The sequence below is a fragment of the Chionomys nivalis genome, chromosome 11 (genome assembly GCF_950005125.1).
Source record: "Chionomys nivalis chromosome 11, mChiNiv1.1, whole genome shotgun sequence".
NCBI lineage: Eukaryota > Metazoa > Chordata > Mammalia > Rodentia > Cricetidae > Chionomys > Chionomys nivalis.
The window spans coordinates 9,044,370-9,053,714 of NC_080096.1; positions in this window are offsets into that span (position 1 = coordinate 9,044,370).

Here is a 9,345-nt window from a genome sequence, read left to right on the forward strand (position 1 = left end):
CCCAAATAAATCAGACATGGAGTCTTATTCTTTCTCATAAATGCCCCCGGCATTGCCAGCTTTTCTTATACTGTCCCATCTATCTTTTGCCTTTGGGCTTTTACCTTTCTCTATTTCCATATATGTTTCTTTCCACCTTGCTTTGTGTCTGGCTGTGTGGCTAGGTGGCTGACCCCTAGCATCATCCTCTGCTTGTTTTCTCTTGCTCCTCTTCCCTCAGATTTCTCCTCCTATTTATTCTCTCTGCCTGCCAGCCCCGCCCATCTTTGCTCCTGCCTGCTATTGGCCATTCAGGTCTTTATTAGACCAGCAGGTGTTTTAGACAGGCAAAGAATCACAGCTTCACAGAGTTAAACAAATGCAGTGTAAACAAAAGCAGCACATCTTCGCATTAACAAATGTAAAAAAAAATGTAAATGTTAAACAAATGTTCCACAGCATAAACAAAATAACACACCTTAAAATAATATATTTTTTCGTTCTTTTTTTTAATTAATTAATAACCCCGAAGAGCAATCAGGGTTCCCTGCCCTGTGGGAAGTCCTAGGACCACCCACCTCCATTCCGGTCTAGTAAGGTGAGCATCCAAACTGCCTAGGCTCCCACAAAGCCAGTACGTGCAGTAGGATCAAAAACCCATTGCCATTGTTCTTGAGTTCTCAGTAGTCCTCATTGTTCTCTATGTTCAGTGAGTCCGGTCTTATCCCATGCTTTTTCAGACCCAGTCCAGCAGGCCTTGGTGAGTTCCCGATAGAACATCCCCATTATCTCAGTGTGTGGGTGCACCCCTCGCGGTCCTGAGTTTCTTGCTCGTGCTCTCTCCTTCTGCTCCTGATTTGGACTTTGAGATTTCAGTCTGGTGCTCCAATGTGGGTCTCTGTCTCTGTCTCCTTTCATTGCCTGATGAAGTTTAATATTCAGGAGGATGCCTATATGTTTTTCTTTGGGTTCACCTTCTTATTTAGCTTCTCTAGGATCATGAATTATATGCTCAATGTCCTTTATTTATGGCTAGAAACCAAATATGAGTGAGTACATCCCATGTTCCTCTTTTTGGGTCTGGCTTACCTCACTCAGGATAGTGTTTTCTATTTCCGTCCATTTGCACGCAAAATTCAAGAAGTCATTGTTTTTTACTGCTGAGTAGTACTCAAATATGTATATATTCCATACTTCTTCATCCATTCTTCCATTGAAGGGCATCTAGGTTGTTTCCAGGTTCTGGCTATTACAAACAATGCTGCTATGAACATAGTTGAGCATATACTTTTGTTGTATGATAAGGCATCTCTTGGGTATATTCCCAAGAGTGGTATTGCTGGGTCCAGAGGTAGGTTGATCCCGAATTTCCTGAGAAACCGCCACACTGCTTTCCAAAGTGGTTGCACAAGTTTGCATTCCCACCAGCAATGGATGAGGGTACCCCTTTCTCCACAACCTCTCCAGCAAAGGCTATCATTGGTGTTTTTGATTTTAGCCATTCTGACAGGTGTAAGATGATATCTTAAAGTTGTCTTGATTTGCATTTCCCTGATCGCTAAGGAAGTTGAGCATGACCTTAAGTGTCTTTTGGCCATTTGAACTTCTTCTGTTGAGAATTCTCTGTTCATCTCAGTGCCCCATTTTATAATTGGGTTGATTAGCCTTTTACGGTCTAGTTTCTTGAGTTCTTTATATATTTTGGAGATCAGACCTTTGTCAGTTGCGGGGTTGGTGAAGATCTTCTCCCAGTCAGTGGGTTGCCTTTTTGTCTTAGTGACAGTGTCCTTTGCTTTACAGAAGCTTCTCAGTGTCAGGAGGTCCCATTTATTCAATGATGCCCTTAATGTCTGTGCTGCTGGGGTTACACGTAGGAAGTGTTCTCCTGTACCCATATGTTGTAGAGTACTTCCCACTTTCTCTTCTATCAGGTTCAGTGTGTTTGGACTGATATTGAGGTCTTTAATCCATTTGGACTTGAGTTTTGTGCATGGTGATAGATATGGATCTATTTTCATTCTTCTACAGATTGACATCCAGTTTTGTCAGCACAATTTGTTGAAGATGCTCTCTTTTTTCCATTGTATACTTTTAGCTCCTTTATCAAAAATCAGGTGTTCATATGTTTGTGGGTTAAAGTCCGGGTCTTCTATTCAATTCCATTGGTCAACTTCTCTGTTTTTATGCCAATACCAAGCTGTTTTCAATACTATAGCTCTGTAATAGAGTTTGAAGTCAGGGATGGTAATGCCTCCAGACGATCCTTTATTGTATAAGATTGTTTTGGCTATCCTGGGTTTTTTGTTTTTCCATATAAAGTTGATTATTGTCTTCTCCAGATCTGTGAAGAATTTTGATGGGATTTTGATGGGGATTGCGCTGAATCTATAGATTGCTTTTGGTAGAATTGCCATTTTTACTATGTTGATCCTCCCAATCCAAGAGCAAGGGAGATCCTTCCATTTTCTGGTGTCCTCTTCAGTTTCTTTCTTCAAAGACTTAAAATTCTTGTCAAATAGATCTTTCACTTCCTTGGTCAGAGTTACCCCAAGATATTTAATGCTATTTGTGGTTATCATGAAAGGTGATGCTTCTCTGATTTCCCTCTCTGCTTCCTTATCCTTAGTGTATAGGAAGGCAACTGATTTTTTGGAGTTGATCTTGTATCCTGCCACATTACTAAAGATGTTTATCAGCTGTAGGAGTTCATTGGTAGAGTTTTTGGGGTCGCTTATGTATACTATCATATCATCTGCAAATAACGAAAGCTTAACTTCTTCCTTTCCAATACAAATCTCCTTGATCCCCTTATGTTGTCTTATTGCTATTGCTAGAACTTCCAGCACTATATTGAAGAGATATGGAGAGAGTGGACAGCCTTGTCGTGTTCCTGATCTCAGTGGGATGGCTTTGAGTTTTTCTCCATTTAATTTAATGTTAGCTGTTGGCTTGCTGTAAATAGCTTTTATTATATTTAGGTATGACCCTTGTATCCCTAATCTCTCCAAGACCTTTATCATAAAGGGGTGTTGAATTTTGTCGAATGCTTTTTCAGCATCTAATGAAATGATCATATGGTTTTTTCTTTCAGTTTATTTATATGGTGGATTACATTGATAGATTTGTGTATGTTGAACCAGCCCTGCATCTCTGGGATGAAGCCTACTTGATCATAATGGATAATTTTTCTAATGTGTTCTTGGATTCGGTTTGCCAGTATTTTATTGAGAATTTTTGCGTCGATGTTCATGAGTGAGATAGGCCTGTAATTCTCTTTCTTGGTTGGGTCTTTGTGTGGTTTTGGTATCAGGGTAACTGTAGCTTCATAAAAGGAGTTAGGCAATGACTCTTCTGTTTCTATATTGTGAAATACGTTAAGGAGTATAGGTATTAGGTCTTCTTGGAAGTTCTGGTAGAATTCTGCACTGAAGCCGTCTGGACCTGGGCTTTTTTTGGTAGGGAGGTTTTTTTTTTATAACAACTTCCTTAGACCTACTGTTAAGTGTAGCTCTCATCCCTCATTAAGGAAAATTCATGCAACACACAGAGACCATCACAGGAAGCCACAACTGGTCAAAATGCAGAGAATAGGTGGCCGTTGAGTGTCCAGCCCAAGTGGATACATCTACAACACAACCGCTAAACCTAAGGTGCAGCGGAAATGCGGAAGGGGTGGTGGTGGGAAAATGGTAAGAGACAGAGGACCAGGATGTGTGCTGCTAGATATGGTCTTCTAGATGTCACAGAGAAGCCGTTCCCATGAACTCTCAACAATATGATTGCCTAAATAAGATCTGCATAGTGACAACAGCAATTGACATGCCAATGTGGATAGGGTGGATTTCACAGGGCTCCGCCTAGATGAAGAGGTACAGGCAACCAATGACTGCTGAGAGAGAGAGAGAGAGAGAGAGAGAGAGAGAGAGAGAGAGAGAGAATCCGTTTTCCCCAGGGATGAGACCCTTGATAGTTATCCAATCCCAAGCGATCAGCCTTAAACACATGTACATGTGAGCAACTCCAAACAGACTCAGTAGGAGTCACACACACACGCGCACACATGCACACACACACATTCGCGCCATGAATTTTTGAGGATGTGAGGGTCATGAGAGGAGCTAGAGCCAGGGAGGCATAGGGATAGAAATGATGTAAACACACCACCAGGCTTCATGTGTGAAACTCTCAAAAACAAAACTAAAATAATAAATCTCTAGAAATTGCATAGTATATATTAATTATAAACAAAATTACTTTCATTAAGTCATTTAGTGGACGTATAAATGTTCTTATTCTGTTCTATTCCCATTGCCTCCTCCCACTGACCACCTTCTTCCAGCTTCTAGTTTCTGTCTTTTTTATTTCTTTGTGACTCAATGAATTTCATTAGATATACTTACAGAGATGTGGGTGAGTAGTTACTCGCAGCTATTTACTAAAAATATGCCCTTCCCCATCCCATCAACAATAACAACCTCAGTAAGGGGTGGGGTCCTGTGAGACCCTCCCCCATCCATACTGATGGATCCCATCTTGTCTAGATCTTCTCGCAGCTGCTGTGTGTTTAAGAACTTTTCCTCCACCTCTAGCTCTTACATTCTTCCCAACCTTTCTTCCACAACAGTCTCTAAATTTTGGATAGGGAGATAAAGATATCTCACTTATGACTAACATTCAATAGCCATTCATTCTCAGTATTCTGACCAGTTATGACTCTCTATAGGCATCGTTGGCCACTGCTTCTCTGATCAAAGATATGCTCATGGATGAACACAAACAGAGTTCTAGAAGTAATTTGATGGACATACATATGTACTTATCAAAACAAGATGATAGTTTACTCAGTAGGGTTTCTGACCTCCTCAGTCACTGGCATTTGGCCAGGTTTTACAGTACCAGATATGAATTATCTCCTGTGGAATGTGCATCCAATGCAATCAGGAAGTGATTGGTTGCTTCCCATGATTGCCATGCCACTATAGCACTTGTGGGTACATCTTGCCTGGCAGGTTGATAAAGAGACACACAGGATCCATAGTTGAGAAATGCCATTAACAATTCTCCCTCAGCAACCTTCAAAGAATCTTTCAGCATTCTAAATCCTAGACAACATATGCACCCTACTTATTGGCAGTATTAACTACGTGAGAAAAATTATCCTCTTTCTGACTGATTCCATCTTTTTAAAGGTACGTTTTTCTCTGTGCATTCCAAAAGCAAAAAGGCAGGCTCCTCTTTCTTTGTCATGGCACCAAAAATGAATGCCTCAAGAAAAGATACACTCTCTAACATCCCTGCTTAGGATTTTAGCAGGATATACACACAATAGCTTCTGTGACAGTCTCGTCACAAGTCCTACAAACAGTAGGATCTCAGTCTGAAACATACGAACATAGACTCCACAAGTCTTCATTTCACAAAAGATTCAGATGCAGCCACTGTGTGGAGCTGACCCTCACTTTTAGACTATTCTCAAGTGACTCCTTGCAGCTCAAGTACTCACTAGAACTCCAGGGACACCTGAAGGAAAATTAAGCACCTCAGGCAAATGCCCAGTAGATGGCAGTATTGGGCTGGGCAATCACATTTAGTCCCTGAAATCTTTTAATCTTTTTTTTTATTTTTTTATTTTTATTTTATTTAATTAATTTATTTATTTATTTTTTTTTTTTTTGGTTTTTCGAGACAGGGTTTCTCTGTGGTTTTGGAGCCTGTCCTGGAACTAGCTCTTGTAGACCAGGCTGGTCTCGAACTCCCAGAGATCCGCCTGCCTCTGCCTCCCAAGTGCTGGGATTAAAGGCGTGCGCCACCACCGCCCGGCTCTTTTAATTCTTTTGGAATATTTCCTTTAACTTCTCTCTTTTAAACACACGAGCAAATACAGGGGCAACATTAAGGTAACTGTGGGTCTTCTACTCATGAGAACTCATCTTTAGTTTTCATTTTATGTAACTGGTATCTTTAAAGCGGATGCCTCTAGAAAGAATAATGCTGTTCTAAGTGTAAGTCAGTAATGAGGTAAAGAAGAAAGTAGGGAAAATTAGCCTCAAAATGGGATTGTAAACTACACCACAATTTTTCTCTTATATTTGTTCTGTAAAATGGAAGGTAAATTATCTGACTTTTTTTTTTAATAGTAATAAACTCCTGAGCATAGTTTATGTCTAAACCCCACTTAGGTAACTCTCCTATGATGTTCCCTCAATTTCGATTGTATAATGCTATATAAAGAAAGATATTTTCAACTGACCTCTGTGGGCCTTCAGTAGCCAAGATTTACATTTCAGATCAAGCTGATGTCAGACTATGCATCATAGTCATTTTAATTATTTTTCAGGAACATGGTTCTCAGACACTTGACAGTGGTAGTTAATCTTTCTATTTTTGCTTTAAGCCAGGATTAGTTAGGACTAAAACTAATCTGCTGTGTATTTTACTGATGATGTGACATGATGTCTCAAGTGCTGATATCAGCTGCTTTTGCTCTTCCTGCCTGTCTTGGCAGATGATTTTACATGAAGCTCCCATTTGGATGTGATGAAGAAGGATCAATTACTATGAAGCTGAGAACTTTCTAATTGTAGTAAAAGAAACAATTTATGGTGATGAACACATAATGAGATTTGCAATGACTGGTTGCTTTTTTGTGGTTTCTTGAGCATCTACCACGTGTTTGGGAGGGATAGTACAAAATTCTACAAGTACCACAAATGCGCTTCACAGGAATCAAGGTTGTCAGTGTTCCTGAGGTCATAGCAACTTGATTTCTAAGAGGTAAAACATGTGGCTGGAACACAGTAGGCTCTAAAATCTCATGATAATAATTGTGTGAACTCTATAGCCACCCTACCAGCTGGGGATGGGGTTACAGAACTGAGCAGAGCTAGCTGTCACTCAACAGGTCCACGCACATGTAGGTGAGGAAAGGGAGAAGACACTACCAGACAAACCAGAGAGGTGTAAGCTGCTCCCTGGAAATTTCATCTCATTGGCTCTAACACTGATAATCTTAGATGATCCCCAGGGCCTTACACGGTCCCTGTTCTCAGCCCCCCATCCCCCGCCCCGAAGTTATGTCCATTTTGTCGTCTACTTACTCTTACAAACATATGGGACTTTCTGTTCCCAAACACTTAAGTCCCTAAACCACAGTTAACTGTACTCCAATTTTGAATCCCCCTTATTTCTATACAAATTTATTAGTCTTTGATAAATGATATATAAACCCTCTTGTCTAACCCTTGCTTTAAGGTTCTCATTATTCATAAGTTTCATAAAGCTATTAATACAACCAAAATTGCTCTTCAGTTATTCCGTCCTTTGTCTGAGAGTCTCAGAAAAGGCAAACAGTACAAGACAGTTTTTCATCTTCTTCAGACTCTATAATAGACCAAATTTTTATTGGCTACTTCCAACTCTCCTCTGGGAAATAATAAAACTGAGTTTTGTGTTTTGTGGTTTGTGATTGCTGGTTCCAACCATCCAAAGAACTAAAAAAAAAAATCGACTCTTAGACTTGTCAGTTTGATGGAGCCCAGAACACCAATAGAAGGCTCTTTTCTTACTAAAGAGCAAAAGGATGTATTTAACCAACTCAGTAGGGACTGAAAGATTCATTCTACCCTAAGAAAGGTCATTATGAACTACTCATTTGTCAATTCAAAGTATATAAGACTCCCAGATTATTTCTTTCTTTTTCTTTTCTTTTTTTTTTTTTTTTAGTTTTTCGAGACAGGGTTTCTCTGCGGTTTTGGAGCCTGTCCTGGAACTAGCTCTTGTAGACCAGGCTGGTCTCGAACTCACAGAGATCCTCCTGCCTCTGCCTCCCAAGTGCTGGAATTAAAGGCGTGAGCCACCACCGCCCGGCTCAGATTATTTCTTATAAGAAAAATTCTCTCTTGCACTGGGGGCCTTGTGCCTTTAATCCCAGCTCTCAGGAGGCAGAGGTAGGTGGATCTCTGTGAGTTCAATGCCAGTCTGATCTACAGAGCTAGTTCCAGGACAACTAGGACTAGTACACAGAGACACTCTGTCTCTAAAAACCAAAAAAAAAAAAAAAATTCTCCCTTGCTAACACAACTCCTGCCTGGAAGGTGGAAAGGTATGACACTCAGTTCATTGAACAGGCAGAATGCTGGCCATTGTCTAGAACACACAGTGTCTGGTGTATTGCTAAGGAGAATCACACACTGGTCAATGCTGTTAGACTGTGTTGATTTTTGCAACACACTTTCCCAAGGCCTGAGCTCTGTCTACTCTCACAGGACATAATTATTAAGAAATAAAATTTACCCATGTCACCACCAGATGAAAAACATAGTCGAGAATCCGAAACTTCATGGGATGTGAGCTGGAAGGAGGCACATGGTTTTGAGGAGGTGGTCTAAGAGAACTCATAGGGTGACCCCCGCCCAGGACCAGGAGACACATGGCAGCAAGGAAGAGTTCATTGGGATCCAAGGGAAGCATGTTACTCTTGCTTGTTCAGAGTAAGATGAGGAAAACCTGTTCCTTAAGAAGACTTCATTACTGCTGGGTGGTGGTGGCGCACGCCTTTAATCCCAGCACTTGGGAGGCGGATCTCTGTGAGTTCGAGACCAGCCTGGTCTACAAGAGTTAGTTCCAGGACAGGCTCCAAAACCACAGAGAAACCCTGTCTCGAAAAACCAAAAAAAAAAAAAAAAAAAAAAAAAAAAAGACTTCATTAAAGTTCTCATCTACAAACCCAGGCCCTTATAACCTGCAGAGAAGCACCATGGCCTGACTCCACCTCCTTTAAGCTTCTTCCTGATACTGAAAGCATCCACTTGTGAACTGATTGCATCAGATTGCAGCGTGGCCATGCTCCTACCCAGTGGAACTCTGGCATTTTGTCCACTTTGTCCCAAGGTGGGTCAGGCTTTCATCGTACCACCCCGCCATGAACTATCCTTGGTAGCAAATGGACTTCCAGTGGAGAAAAGACTGTCTGCAAGGTGAAGTCAAACCACATCCAGATCTCGGGAAGGCTGAGAAAACTCGCTGAAGTCTGTGACTCTCCTCTCGGGTGTGAAATTAGAGATTAGAGCAGCGGGGTGTGTGCCAAAGTCAACCAGAAAGAGGAAGAGCACAGTGGAGGGAGAGAACAACCTTACTACACGCTCCTTCTTTACCTATCTATTCCCTACACCCTAGCCTGATCTGCTCAATGTCAAAATGCATATTTTCTTCACTGACCTCATTCTGTCTTTTCTCCATGTGGATACAACCCTGTAGTATCCAGGAATAACTTGTTTCATTCCCTACTGCAACTCCAATATCAAGGTAGACTCTAGGATCAAAGCATCGAGTCCTTTGAAGTTGCATGCTGTTGTAGCTTTCTCTGCT